Here is a 14,485-nt window from a genome sequence, read left to right as displayed (position 1 = left end):
ATCAGGATGTCTTACTTCTCTTTGGAATAGGAGAGAGAAACTGAAGAGAAGTTACTGCTTCGTCGTTTAGGGCTACGCCAGTGCTGCCCTGCCCCCTCCCCTCCCAGTCTGGTACCCAGGAATTCTAGTCTCTTCTTATGGATGAGCAAACAGACCCTGGGTTGCCGTGGAGTTGAGGGGGGGTTGGTCACTGCCCAGAGCTAGTGAGTCCAAACTGGGCTCACATCCCAGCCCCTTAACTAGCCAGCCTGTAGCCTCTCTCACACACACCCCCACCCAGAGCTGGGGGGCACATGGCTGCTTCCCCTGTCCAGGCCCCCAGCTGTGTCCACCCTGGGCTCTGCCCCTCGTTCTCAGAAAAGACTCCAACCTCCTCACATTGGAAAATTTAAAAAAAAAGTCTTTGATTCAGTCTCAGAAGTTCGTCAGCTTAAGAAGCGCTGCTTTTTTAAGTGCCTCTGAATCACTCACCTTTTCAACCAGCCTCCCCGCTCCAGCCTGCGAGTGAACGGGGCAGGTGAGGCGAGAACAGAGCAGCAGCCTCATCCCTGAGTCAGCGATGACTCCCCGGCTTTCTCCTCCACAGCTTAATCACCTCCGATTATGGCTCCCAACTGGGTGTGAGGCACTCCCGGCGTCACCTCATTTGTCTGACCCTCGCCTCCCTGCCATCCGGCCGCCAGTTTGTCCGCGATGATGGAGCGTGCTGTACTTGCCAGCGCCCCCAAAAGGAAGCCCAGCAGACAAGTGACTCAGGAATTGGGACCCACCCTCCTCCCCCTCACCATCTGCTCTCGGCACCACGCCTCTGGGGCAAGAAGAGGGGCCGAGAGATTGCTCCCACAGAAGCCTGCAGATGACGGAGCCCCCAACTCCCACTTGGTACCTTGTGTTTCTGCACAGCAGTGACGAACACAGCCACTGCATCCCTGTCACCCTCTGCTAGGATGCCAACAGCCCACGTGGTCTGGGGGTGTTCCAAGCCTCTCACCTCCCTCTCGGGCCCCTCGTGAACACCTGCCCGCCCCCCACATGCCAGTGAAGTGTGGGGCAGCCTGTCTTTCCTGCTCCTTCTGTGGAATCTTCAAGCTCCCTCACCTAGACTGCTGACCCAGGCACCTGCTATCCAGAGACACTGTGCCATCTGCCCACCCAAGAGTACCACCCAGGGTACCCAGGGGTACCTGAGCTGTGGCCATGGGCAATTCTCTGTAGCAGAGGTCAGTCTACAAGGATGTCCTGAGGTCACTTCCTTTGATCTGCATGTAGCAAACAGTGGCGATTGCACAGTGTCCCCCGAGAAAATACGGTGCCCCATAACTCCTGCTCCTCGGAGACAGGGAAACCCACTGCATCGACTTGGCAGATGGCTTACTTTATCTGTTGTTTCAAAGTTCTCATCTCTAAATGGCAGTGGTGAGAGAACATCCCCACTGGTCAGTCAGTGTGCAGGTTGCTGGGACCCTGTAGAGGGTGTGTAGGACACGGGGCTCAGGGACTGGGCACAGCAAGCACAGATGGTTTGCATGGCTGACTCCGGGGCAGAGCTGCAAGCCGGGGCAGATGAAAAGGACGGAACATCTAAGGTGGTCAGGAGGGAGACCCCAGCCCTTGTTCCCAAAGGACCCTAGGGGGCACCCCTGAAGGGTCCCTGAGTAGCACGCCTCCTGCCTCCCCCTTCCCCTGTGCTTATCTCCCAAGCCTGTGGATCAACCAGTCCCTGAGATGATTCTGACTCTGAAAGCAAAAGCGTCCATGATTGTGGCTCTTAGTCATTGGGGACCTTGGTCTTCTTTGAGAGCTGTATAAAAACTCTAAACGCTTTCTCCAGAAAAACCCACATACACTGAGATACATAAACACATCCTTAGGAGTCTATCGTCAGGAAGGAGCCTGTGGCCACTGAAGCAAAGTGGCCCAGGTGTTCCCTTCCTACCTCATAAGTACCTCGACTTTGCCAGGCACATACTCCCCGCCTCCCCCCAGAACATCCCTGGACACTGCCCCCTCCCCCACTCCGGCCGCCAGTGCAGAAGCTGCAGCCATGGTTGCGATGGCAATGGTGACAGCAGTTGCTAAGGAGCCAGGAGGCCGGGTGGGGGTAGGCGAGTGGGCAGCAGCCCAGCAGGGCAGCCCCCCGTGCAGGTCTGAGCGCCTCGGGCCCTGGAAACGGTGTTCCCAGCTGGCTGCCATGGCAACAGCAGGCTTGAGAAACTATTCATCAGGGTCTGGACAGATTTCTCCAGCTCCCCTTGCTCTATCTCCCCCGTAAGTGGCTAATTGAGGTATGGACGGGTCTGCCAGGAGTGGACCAGGGCACTGAGGGTCTAGGGCTAGTCACACGTCCCTCACGGCAGGCTCTTCGGGAAGCTGAGTGGCCAGTGAGGGGCCTGAGCCAGCTCCCAAGTGGAGGCCCAAACCCAGAACCATTCCTCTTCCTGGGGCCCTGGCCCTCCTGCTGGGGAGCGCTGGCTCCTGGCTCAAGGAGTCGTCCTGGGAGGGAGACCTACCTACTGATCCCAGGAGAGCCCGTGTCAGGTGGGAAGGGTCACTTCCAGCAGGGCTATTCTGAAGATGTGGGGACCAGGCTGATGGGAGGGGTCAGAGGCCAGGACTTGATGGCACTGGATCTGATTCAAGTGAAGCAAAGAAACAGAAGAGGTTCAGGACAGAACAGAAAGGAGCAGAACAGTGCAGTGTCAGGACCACCGGTCACTGGTCTGAAGCACCGTCCAGTCACCTCCACTGGGCGGTGGTTAAACGGTGTGCCTCTCTCAAGCTGTTCTTCCAGGCAACCTTCCGAATGAACTGGCATCCTCCTTTTCACACAAGGGAGCAGACCTTAGAGAGATCAAGTCCGTTGTCATGCAGCTGGAAAGCAATACAGCTGAGGTTTGAACTGGCATTTGTCTGCCTGCAAATGCATCTCTTACTGATGTGCCTGAAGAATGGCAGAGGATCCAAGGGCTCTCCAGACAAGGGCAACCCCTCCGAGCCGCCTCTGGAGTTCAGAGCCCACGTGGGCAAAGTCCCCCCCTCACTGTGCATTGATGATGTATGGCTTTAGACCAGCAGTTCCATCTCTCTTGAATCCTGGGATCTACTGTGCTGATCTTTTTGTATCTATGTCTAAAGACAGGCATCCGAGAGTCTTTGTCCAGGGCTCTGGAGCCTGGCGGTGCCTGGCAGTGACTCTGGGAAGCTCCGTAGGAAGAAGACCCTGGCCTGGGATCAGTGAACCCTCCGCTGCCAGGACAGCCCAAGTGTCTAGAGGACGTCGCCTTCTCTGCTCTCAGAACCTTGGAGGGCCAAGCAAGGTGGTTGAGCTGGCTGGGTTTGTGGGAGGAAGGGAGCGAGCCATGAGAAGCGCCTGCTATGTTCAAAGATTCTAGCACACGTACTATTGAGTCTTTAGTTGTTGGTGGTGTGATTAAGTCTTTACTGGAGACCAGACAGGGCATGCAGGAACCACACAGGGAAGCAGGGCCCCCCCCACCGGCCAAGTCAGGTCTTCAGGGCAGAGCTCTCTGGGCCAGGGGTCTGGTGGACTCCTCAGGGCAGAAGCAACCGCGGAAAGGAGGGTCCATCTGATTGAGCTTTAGTGCAGGAGGGAAAACATGGGGGCGGGGGAGGAAATTTGTTGAAGAAAAACGGGAACTGAAGCTTTAAAGGAAGGATGGGAAGGGAGTTGGGAGGGAGACAAGGGGGCTGTGACGGCATCTACAGTGGCCAGAAGGAGAAAGGAAAGGACAGGTGGTTTTGGGGGCAGGGAGGTACGGCTGCTCTTGAGGGCACTGGCTCCTCACTCCATCTGGTTAGGAGGTCCCACCTGCTGCCCCACACGGCAGTCTCCAGAAACAGAGGGCCTGGGCAGAAGCGACTGGGCTTCAGGGGCAGAGATCCTCAGGCCCTCAACATGGAAAAGGCAATCTTCCAAGTTTGGGATTCATCCAGGCACTTGGGCTCAAACATGGCGGTGCCCGTCAAGGATGTCATAATCCAGGGAGTCCACCTAGGTGAGCTTGGTCCCTGCAAGCCAAGGCCTCTTCCCCAGAAAGTCTGAGAAGAACCTCACCTTCTCAGAGATCTCCTTCAAGTAACCAGGCTCCAGTTTCTCAAAGTCAGATCTGTAGCAGCTCCTCCATGCAGACATCCATAACCTGGTTCTCCAACACATGCACGGTATCTTCTCCCCCTCTGTCTCCCTCATGTTGTCCCTGTGAAGGATGACGTTGCTCTGGCCAAACTTGTGAACCCATCGATTAAGTAGGGCGGATTGGGGAAGTCCAGACCCAGTTTGGACTTTGGGCTCAGCTGCTGGCTTCTGTCACTGTGGGAGAACCTGCATCCTTTGCTCGTTTTCCTCTTGATCTGAATGTGTGAACTCCAGGGGCAGGTGGATGGCAGGAGCCAGCCCGCCGGCACCCCAGGAACCCAGGACCACGGCCATCATGCTGGCTTCTGTGCTAGGAGCTGGGCTGGAGCTTCATTGTTGAAGTCTTTAAGGTCGGCTGCTGCTGCTGCTGCTAAGTCGCTTCAGTCGAGTACGACTCTGTGTGACCCCATAGACGGCAGCCCACCAGGCTCCCCCGTCCCTGGGATTCTCCAAGCAAGAATACTGGAGTGGGTTGCCATTTCCCTCTCCAATGCATGAAAGTGAAAAGTGAAAGTGAAGTCACTCAGTCGTGTCCGACTCTTAGCAACCCCATGGACTGCAGCCTACCAGGCTCCTCCATCCATGGGATTCTCCAGGCAAGAGTACTGGAGTGGGGTGCCATTGCCTTCTCCGTTTAAGGTCGGCAGGGTTGCCTATATTGTGGAGTGACACTCAGAGCTCATGAAGGTTGGGAATTTGATGCAGAGCAGCAGGTCTTCAGCCCAGATTCAACTGGCTCCAAATCTGTCGGTTTCTGACCTCCCACGGGCACTGGCTGTTCCTCGGGCCTGTGGATGCCAGGGAACCCTAACTGAGCCTCTTAGCCGGAGGCCCACATGGCCTTCTTCCTCCTCAGGCCCCTCCACCACACAGCAGACGGGCATCCTGCATGTTCCAGCTGCTTTTGTTTCTCTTCCTGTTCTTCTTACCCTCCGGCTCCATCCAGGCAGGAGACCAGGAGTCACAGCCAACCAGCAGAAGCCAGAGTGAGGCTCGTTGGCTCTGTCCCCTCCTCCGACCCCAGCAGGGGGGCAGCCTGGGATCCTCACCAGGCCTGAGCACAAAGGAGGGTCATCAGGGAAGCCTGGGGACAGGGTGCCCCAAAGCTGCAGCCCTTGCCTCCCCAAATTCCCCCCACTTCTCTGCCTCCTGAGGAAGCCCTCATGTCTGCAGGCCATGCCGGGCTCATGGGGTGCCCTCAGCTTCCCCTCTCTCTTTGGTGGACACCCTCCATATGACCAAGCTCAGCCGTCTCTGGCACCCGACTCCTTTTGGAATCATTTTTAGGGGGCAGTTTGCAGTCCTGGGAAACTCAAGATGGGGTTCAGAAGACCTCTGTGCTCTGCCCACTTCTGCCACCAACAGCCTGGGTGATCTTGAGCGTCTGGGCCTGGGCTTCCCTTCCTGTAGCCACTGGGCCATCTTGCCTTTCCTAATCCTCTGCACTGTCCTGTGCGCTCTGCAGCTCCTCCCCGCGTCCCAACCTGGCGATACCTTCACCTCTAGCAGCCAGGGGTCTCTGTCCTACCCAGACCTGCCAACATACAGAACGTGTGAGGCAGTCATTTTGTTGGTGCTGTGGTTTCTTTGGAGGGGAAGTCGAATTTAAACTGTGCCCCAATCAGCACAAAAGCCAGGAGCCGGGCCCTTCCACACAATGAGTTATAAGAACAGCTTGACTCTCCCCACCTTTATTTCCCTCTCTTTGTTCCTGCTCTTTCCCAATCACCCCATCAAGTGCGTGTATGAGCACTCAGTTGCTTCAATCATGTCTGACTGTTTGTGACCCTATGAACTATAGCCCACTGGGCTCCTCTGTCCATGGGATTCTCTAGGCAAGAATACTGGAGTGGGTTGCTCTGCCCTCCTCCTAGAGGATCTTCCCAACCCAGGGATCAAACCCATATCTCCTGCATTGCAGGCAGATTCTTTACCACTGAACCACCAGGGAAGACCACCCGGTCAAGTAACCCCTGCTAAGCGGATGTGTCTGCAAGGCTCGGTGAAGCCATGGAACCCAAGACGACGTGCTGTCCTGAGGACTTGTGGTTCCACACGAACACGGCACAGACCTCGGAAGGATCAAGGGTTTCTCGGTGCTTCTGCTGCGTCCCTTACCCACGTTAATTTTATAGCCAGATCATGTTTTCCGTACCTGCCTCCTGCCGTCTCATCAAGGCAGGAAATCAGGCTGCTCTGCTGCCGGGGCCTCACCTCCGAACTTGAGTGGGTTGACCCAGTTCCCACATCTCTGGCGCCGAGGGCAAAGGGTTTGAAGACCATGACATGCTGGCCATGCCTGTCCAGGCAGACAACAGGATGCAGATGGAGGTGGCGGAGGCAGTGAGGTTGCCAGCCTCTCCCGAGGCCCCGGGGCATCCGTAGTCCTCACTGAGCCTCTCTGAGGCCTGGGGCTGCCTGCTGCCGGTCTCCCCAGCAATCCCGATGCCTCAATGCTCCACACCCACTTCTCTGGAACTCTGTACACGTACCTAACGTTTGCACTCCTGCTTCTGCATTTAATCTTCTCAACAAAGCCATACCGCAGGATTTTACTGCTCCTTCCTCACAGACAAGGACCTGAGCTCAGAGGGGCGTATGAGTGCCCCAGACCACTCAACTGGACTCAGCTCTCACGGCACCAGCTGCTGCCTTGGAAACCGCCCTGGGGAGTCGGAGGGGCCCCAGCTCATGGTTCTCCTAAAACTGACATCACCTGTAGCCCCAGAACAGGCAGCTCAGAGCCACCGAGCCCCAGCTCTGACTCTACCTCCCAAAGCAGCTGGGGGTCAGCATGGAAGGGGTGCTGATAAAAGGAACCAGGGGCGCAGGTGACCCCCCTACCTGATGGAATCTCTTTGGTGGCATACAGTGTGGGTTTTGAAGGGTTTGTTAGATTTGTTCTTCTTTTCCAGACAGAAATGAAAGAAACTTTAAGGGAAGTGAGGACACTGGCCTAACAGTCACACTGAAAACTGAAGAATCACATGCTCGTGGAGGAAAAGTTACACACGGGGGCAGAGGTAGGATTCTGAGGTGTAACCACCGTCTTTGGCTAACTGAGACTGGGGGAGGATCCAGAGGGGGGCAGGTCTCAGGAGCCCTCCCCAGAGAAGAGGAGTTCTGTCTGCCCAAGGCCCCACCACGGGCCTCGAGGTGAGTCCATGTGGCTGGGTGCATGTCGTGTGGGGTTTGTGTGGACAGCCCCCGAGGGTTAAAAAACGAAGGGTACACGGGGCTCAGCCTGGGAGTTTAGACCGGAGTCAGGAACTCTAGGGAAGGGATGTGATCTACCAGCCCCTGGGCTGTCCAGCCACTTTGAGGCTACACTGATGACACTGTTTCTGAGAGACAGATGTTGGGGAGCTGATGTGGAGGCAGCCAGGGGGCAAAGAGAGGTGAGGAATAGGGAGGATGGAAGAGAAAGGGAGCAGAGGTTAGTGGCAGACCCCAAGGATGCGGGGAAAGACGGGCAGGGGCAGAAGAATCAAACAGAAAAGGAATCACAAGGCCAGATGATAAAAAAAAAAAAGAGAGAAAGGAGCCAGGAACAATGGGGCTGGGGACTGCGAACCCCTTCCCGCCTCCTGCGCAGTGGCCTGGCTGGGCCTCCCCCTCCTCCTCCTGCTCGGCCTCCCACCCTCCCCAGGAGGGTGCGGCGTGGCTCAGTGTCACACCCCCTCCTCCCTTAACCTCCAGTCCCTCATAGCTGTCTGGATCTTTCTGTTCACCTGCCACGGCCAAGGGCTGGAACCTGAGCCCTTCTAATGCCAGCTGTTTGTCCAGCACTGCTGGTGCCAGAAACTTCCTTCATTTTTGAACCTCCTACAGGAGTTGGAAGGGGATAACAGGGCAAGTGTGAACGGATTGTAAATTACAAAGGTTTAGACGCTTGGAGCATACATTTCCAGGACTAAAATCGTCAAATCCCTTCAGGGCAGGGGGGCTGCCCCCGAGGCACAGGACTGTGTGTCTCTGGACCTCATTGTCCTGCTGGTCCCAGGTCGGAAGAGGGTGAGAGAGTGAGTGCACCTGGGTGGAAAATCGTGCGGCTTCACCAACACTGGCCAGGTGGCTGATCCCAGCCAGTGTCCGGAGATAGGGACGGAGATTCACAGAGTGAGAAGTTTTATTCTTTATTCCTGAAGCGGATCTAGGCTTCTAGCACCAAGAATGATCCAGGTGGATTTTCACGGAGCCGCTGAATATGTATGAGAGAGAATCTGAACACGAGAAACAGCAGAGGCGCAAGAGGAAGCTGGATGGATGAAGGCCCAGGGGAAGAAGGCCTGGGACCGCGGCACGGACGGACCTGGCTGGACAGAGATGGGAAGCGAGGCAGGAGAAAGGAGGCTCAGGAGGAAGGAAAAAGATTATAGGCCAAGGGAGCAGGCCAGGAGCCGGCGGAGCGGGCAGATGGAGCGGCACGTGGCGAGGCCTGGCCGCCAAGCCCTGCGGGTTCCGAGAGAAGCAGTCGCTTCCAGGGAGCATGTGGAAGATCCTTGTTGACTCGGGCCCAGTGCGGCCTCCACCAGCAGGAGCAGCCCCAATCCCCGCCCTGATCTTCCTTTCCGTCCTCCTCCAGGCTCCACCAGCCCCTCATGTGTGAGTCCTGGGGAAGCCAGAAGCCACTGAATCTCACCCGGAGATGCCATGTGTGCTGGGGTGTGCAAGCAGGTGGGAGGTCGGGGGAGGGGGCAGCGATCAGGCCATTGGCTAGAGCGGGACGGATCTGCTGGTCGAGGGGAGGCCAACCCTAACCCGCCCACCTCGTGCCCACTGGAAGCATCCTGCAGCTTCTCTCTGGCCTCTTGCTCAGACCACCAGATTGCCACAGTCCCCCTCTGCAGGGAGAACAAGGTGCACTCCAGGTTCTTGGTCAGGAGAACCCTGGGGCCTCCCTGACCTCATTCTCTCTGCGGCTACTCACAGGTCACTCTCTTACAGCTGCTGCAGGCAGAGGGCAGTGTCTCCATGGCCCTACCCCAACAAAGCCCCCTGATGGGAACGAAGCTCAGAAGGACCCAGTGAAGCAGGATTCCCTCCAGCCCCAGACACCCCCCCCCCCAAGTCCCAGGCCCCTCACATGCTACCCTCTACCACCCAATTCAACCTCCCTCCCCAAGGGCGGCCAGAACACTGCAGGGACTCCAACACCCCTCTTTGCCCCTAGATCCAAGGTCAAGAGCTCCGGTGGTGGCCCAGACTGGATGAGAGCCAGGCCCCAGGAGGGAAGTGGTGGAGGAGGACTGCGGGGCAGGAGTGCAGTGTCGCATGGAGGCGCCCGCGAGAAAGACAGGTACCAGGGAGCCAGATGGGCCAGGCGGGAACAGAAGTTAAGTGGGAAGAGACGGATAAACAGCAGACACGCAGCAGCCAGCCAAGCATATGCTCCACAAGCAGGCACCACCAGCACCCAGTTGGTGGGGGGGTGGGGGGAGAGAGTGGCATGGACCTGCAGCAAGGGGACGGTAGGTTTGCCGCAGCTGACTGCTGCCCGGCTGGAACCAGGGGTCGACTCCCCCTCAGAACCATGGAACAGCCCGTGCGGGCCGGGTCAGGGAGGAGCACCTGACCACCTGCCCCAGGCATGGTCTCTGGTGGAAGACCCGAGCCCCAGACTTGGACATCTGAAAAGCAAGTTGCCAGCTCTAGGACCCCAAAGCAGAGATCCCGAGGCTGAGGGGGGATTCAGATGAGTAGCAGAGAAGCAGGCCTGGCCACCCCCAGGAAGTCCTGGAGCCCTGTGGAGCCAGCTTCCACGAGCCCAGCCCATCCAGGCCAGAGCCCTCAGCCTGATGATGTCATCCCTTTGAGCCCTGGGAAGGGAGGGGCGGAGCCAGGCTGGAGCTCTGCGACTCGACAGGCTCCACCCTCAGACCAGCTCAGCTTTGGGCCCTGTCTGCCCAGCTCCAGCCAGGCCTCCAGGCCAGCCTCCCTGCAGAAAAAGGCAGGCAGGAGGGTCCCACTTACCCACCCCAGCAGAAGGCTTACCTGGGGCCCTTGTCCATCACATCTGCATCCACCTAGGAGAGCCTGTTTCCTGGCACCCCAGCCTCAGCCTGCCTCTCCCCACAGCAAGTCCAGAAATGTTCTTCTGCTCTGCAAAGTACCAGGTGTCCCAGTGGAATTTCTTCTCTAAATAGTGCTGCGGGAGGCCAACAGCAAGCCAAGCACTACCCTGGGATTGCAGCGCCAAGCTAAAGGAATTAAGACTCTGAGCTGAATCTGGGACTGTTCTGAGCCCCAGGGCCAGACAGCACCCCCACAGGGTGGCCCCATCGCCATTCACGTGCTCCTGGGGACAAAAACCTGCTCAAGGCCAGTTGCTGGCCTTCTCTCAAAGCTGACATCAGCCCCAGCACCCTGCCCACCTCCTCTCACTACCCCCGCCTCTACCAGCCACCGTGGCTCAGGGCCCCGAGGCAGGCTGGGCAGAATCTGGCCTTCCCACACCAGGCTCAGAGGTCGAGGTGCTGTCGGGGGCTGCCTAGGGGCCACGGAGCTGGAGTGGCACAGAGGCAATAGCAGCCCAGCCCAGTGTGCAGGACTCCTCATGCCACAGGGCCTCTTGTTGTGGACTCAGCTGCTTGGCACGGCCCCAGGGCCCAGGGGATGAGAGGAGCTTTCCCAGGCACAAGCTCTCAGGAGCCTGGGAGCCAGGACCACAGCAACCCACGTGCCAGGACAGATGCTGGGCTCCATGCCGGGCCCTCCTGGCCCTTCTAAGCCCTTGGCTCCACAGCCAGGACCTGTCTGTGGCAGACAAGAGTGAAGACGAGAGTGAAACCAGCAGGAAGGAAGGATGACTAGAAATGAAATTTCTGCTTTGTTCACTGAGCCCTGGACCAGGGGCCCTGGGCAAGACCGGCTCTGGGACCTACTCACGTTGGGAAGATGCTTGGCCGGATCTTGGACTGGACTTCACTTGTGGGACCACCCATGGGTCACACGTGTCACACTTGCCAGGCTGATTCCTCGCATATCAGGTTTGGTTCCCGTAACATTGTCATGATTGATGGAGATAAAGCGATGTTTTAATCCACTTTATGGATGAGGAAGGTGAGGCTAGATTTAAGAGTCTGTTTATTGATGGCCTCACAAGGCACATGAGGTTGCCCAGAGATAAAAAAGCAATGGAACTTGTTATGAGCTGGGCTGAGCAGAGAGCCCAGGCTCCCAGCCTCCTTCCCCATATTCACTGCTTCCCATCCTCAGCTCCACGGGAAGAGACTCAGCAGGAAGATGCTAAGGAAGACCTCTGACCCAGGGATGCTGCTTGAGGAAAGAGGGGGCAGTAGTGGGTGGATTGTTACCCTGCCCGAGGCCTGGGACAGAGGGGACTAGGGGTGGGGATGGTGTGAGCACACACGTCATGGCATGTTTTCAAGGTGAGCTGGGAAGGGTGAGCATGAGAGCTGGAGGTCACTGTGCAGCGTGCACCTCATCCTCTACCTGCAGCAAACTTGGGTCTGGAAGATGCATGGCACGCGGAGGGAGGGACTTCTCCCTGCGTGATGTGAACAGGGCCAGTATAAGGTGAGAAGGAAGTTGTGCAGATGGTTCACGTAAGTGTCCTCTATTAACGCCTATGCACTGGTGTGCACACATATACCTGTTTGTGAGTGCTGGGCAGCAAGTGTGTAAAGGAATGTAGCTCAGCTGGGCCAGGGCACTTCCTGGCACTGCCACTAAGATGCTGAGTCAGGCACCTCTGTTCTCGGATCCCAGGGACCTCAGGGGGTCTTCCTCCCAGGATGAAAAGATGAACAGGTAAGTGAACCTGAACCCTGAGCAGCACCCCCACTCATCCCCCACCTCTGCAGAAGACCTGAGCAGAGGACCTGAATGGGTTGGTCAGAGCTGATGACATTTAAATTCCAGCCAGGAGTGCTGAGGAGGCCAGGGAAGAGGAAGGAAAAGGTGGCGTGGATTCAAAAGGAGGGACTGGAGTTTGCAGATCTTGTCATTCAGCACCTGAGCTCCACTGGGCCAGGAATTCAAAGGTCAGGGTGGTGCCAGGACCTGCCTGTGCCTGGAGCAGCCCAGAGCTGCACCCCCTCAGGGCCTTGGAGCAGTTGGACTGCCCTGCCCTCCTGACTTCCCCAGCAAGTGCCCCAGGCTGAAGGCTAGAACCTCCTCCCTGCAGGGCACTGGCTGCCCAGGAGGCTGCCCCATTACCACGGAGAAGACCACTCCCCCTCCATCAGTTGGGGATGCATGGGATCGGCCCCAGGGAACTGTCAGAACAGGTGGCCTCCACCTCAGGCCCAGAGCAGAGGGGACGGGCGATAAATCCTAATACCAGCAGCAGGGCAAGGGTAGAAGAGTGACTCACACAGGAGGAGGGTGGCCCTGAGGGGGTCGGGGTGGCCGAGAGCACAGCTCCCACCAGCCGCCCAAGTCTCCTCCCCAGGGCTTAGGTTCTGGCCCAGGTCCCAGCTCCCCACCTGGGGGCCCTTCCTCCCCATCCCCTCTGTGAAGGATGGACCTGTAGGGGCCACAACAGATATTCTAGACATATCCGAGCTGGAAGGACTCTCAGCTCCATTTCACAGCCCAGCCCTCTCATTCCACAAATGAGAAATCTGAGACCCCAAAGAAAGTGGGGTTTGGCCAAGGTCATAGAATTCATTAGGCCACCACCAAGATATATAAGGTGTTAGAAATTTTTACAAATGGGTTTTCTTTTCTGTTAATTTGTTTACTTTTGGCTGTGCTGGGTCTCTGATGCTGCACGTGGGCTTTCTCTAGCTGTGACAAGCGGGAGCTACTCTCTAGGTGCAGTGCACGGGCTTCTCACTGCCGTGGCTTCTCTTGCTGCAGACAGGTTCTAGGGCGTGCGGGCTTCAGTAGCTGTGGCACACAGGCTTGGTTGCCCCGCGGCATGTGGGATCTTCCCAGACCAGGAATTGAACCTGTGCCCTCTGCACTGGCAGGCAGATTCTTAACTACTAACTATAGAAAACCCTGGTGGATTTTCTAAGTTGGTAGAATTTAGAAATGTTTCTGAAGGCTAGACAATCTGGGCCCTAATCTGCACTGTGATTAAAATTCAGCCGCATGCCTCTCGCTGGGAAACGCTGCGGTGGAGCCATCAGCGCCCGCCACGCAGCTGCCTCCCGCTCTTCAAACGGGGCCCTGTGAGCACAAGGTCCTTGCGTCAGCTTCCTGGGCTTTGTGAGCCCTTCAGATCGTAGGCAGACATCTGAGTGTCTGTGCTCTGGACATTTTTCTGGAGAGAAGCTCACAGCTTTAATCGATTTACAAAGAGCTGCAGGACATGAAAGGTTGAGAGTCGTTGGCTAAAAGCATCAGGAATCCGGACTCCAGAGAAATCAGATCTTCGCAACCAGTTGCTAAGCGTCTTTGCAGCATTTACAGACAGAGAGGGGTTGGGCTCCTGTTCCCTGGGTTTATGCGTGTATTTCTTTTTCAATGTGAAAGAACTTCAAAGCTGCAGGATCTAAGTTCCTCCAGGGTAAGTTTCTGGGCCTCTTGTTCACTCTGGAAGGGATCCTCAGAGACTGGGTGGGGGCCTGAGTAGATGAAATGTGATTAATGTCTTGATCTGCCCACCACTACCTGAACTGCAACCATGACAAGAATCACAGTCATACGGAGGCTGTGACTCAGGAATTGCAAGAATTATTTTATGATTCAGTGCTGATTTTTCAGGACCCTTTTTGTCTCCTGTGAAGTACCAATCACCTTGGGGAGATCAAGGCAAATGCAGACCTCCTGACACATTTTGTGAGGCATACCTCTACTGCCCAAGATCTTTGGCGGGGCGGGGGGTGGGGAGGGGCTTGCTCCTGCAGACAGAAGGGGAGAGCTTCCTGCAGCAGGGCAGCTATGCCCAGAGCATCTCAGAGCCCAGACCTCAGGCATCTTAGTGCTCAGCTGTAGAGAGAAGACTTCCGAGTGCGAGGACCAGCATGCCCTGCCCAGCCTCAGGACACTGGCTGCAGCCCCTACCTAGCCTCTCTACCTTCCCTGTCCCACTTTGCAGCCTCTGCAGCTCAGCCGCTAAGCCCCCTGGGGATTAAGACACTGGAGGAGGGGGCCAGAGAGCAGTTCATGGTGGGGGGTAAGGCGTGAGCTGCGTTCCAAGGAGGGAGGACAGAGCTGGGGTCCCAGGCCCCCTGTATCCACCTTCCTCAGGCTTGCCTGGGGTCTGGACCCTCCATTGGAGAGCCAAGCTCTGCACCCTGGCTGCACAGCTGCTGTTTCTGTCTGGGGCTAAAAATAGCCTCCAGTCTGGCCGTGTCCAGCTCAGGCTGGGCCAGAGCTGTGAAGGAGACGTACAGGCAGGAGGGAACAGAAGTG

General features: G+C 57.1%; 1 pseudogene; it reads right to left on the bottom strand.

Annotated features, from left to right (window-relative positions):
• Nucleotides 1–414: 414 nt before the first annotated feature.
• On the bottom strand, nucleotides 415–4,450 carry LOC128068551 (glutathione S-transferase Mu 1-like; annotated as a pseudogene).
• Nucleotides 4,451–14,485: the final 10,035 nt, after the last annotated feature.

The sequence above is a fragment of the Budorcas taxicolor genome, chromosome 25 (genome assembly GCF_023091745.1).
Source record: "Budorcas taxicolor isolate Tak-1 chromosome 25, Takin1.1, whole genome shotgun sequence".
NCBI classification, from domain to species: domain Eukaryota; kingdom Metazoa; phylum Chordata; class Mammalia; order Artiodactyla; family Bovidae; genus Budorcas; species Budorcas taxicolor.
Note: the sequence above shows the minus strand (reverse complement) of the source record. Positions and strands in the feature narration are given on the sequence as shown.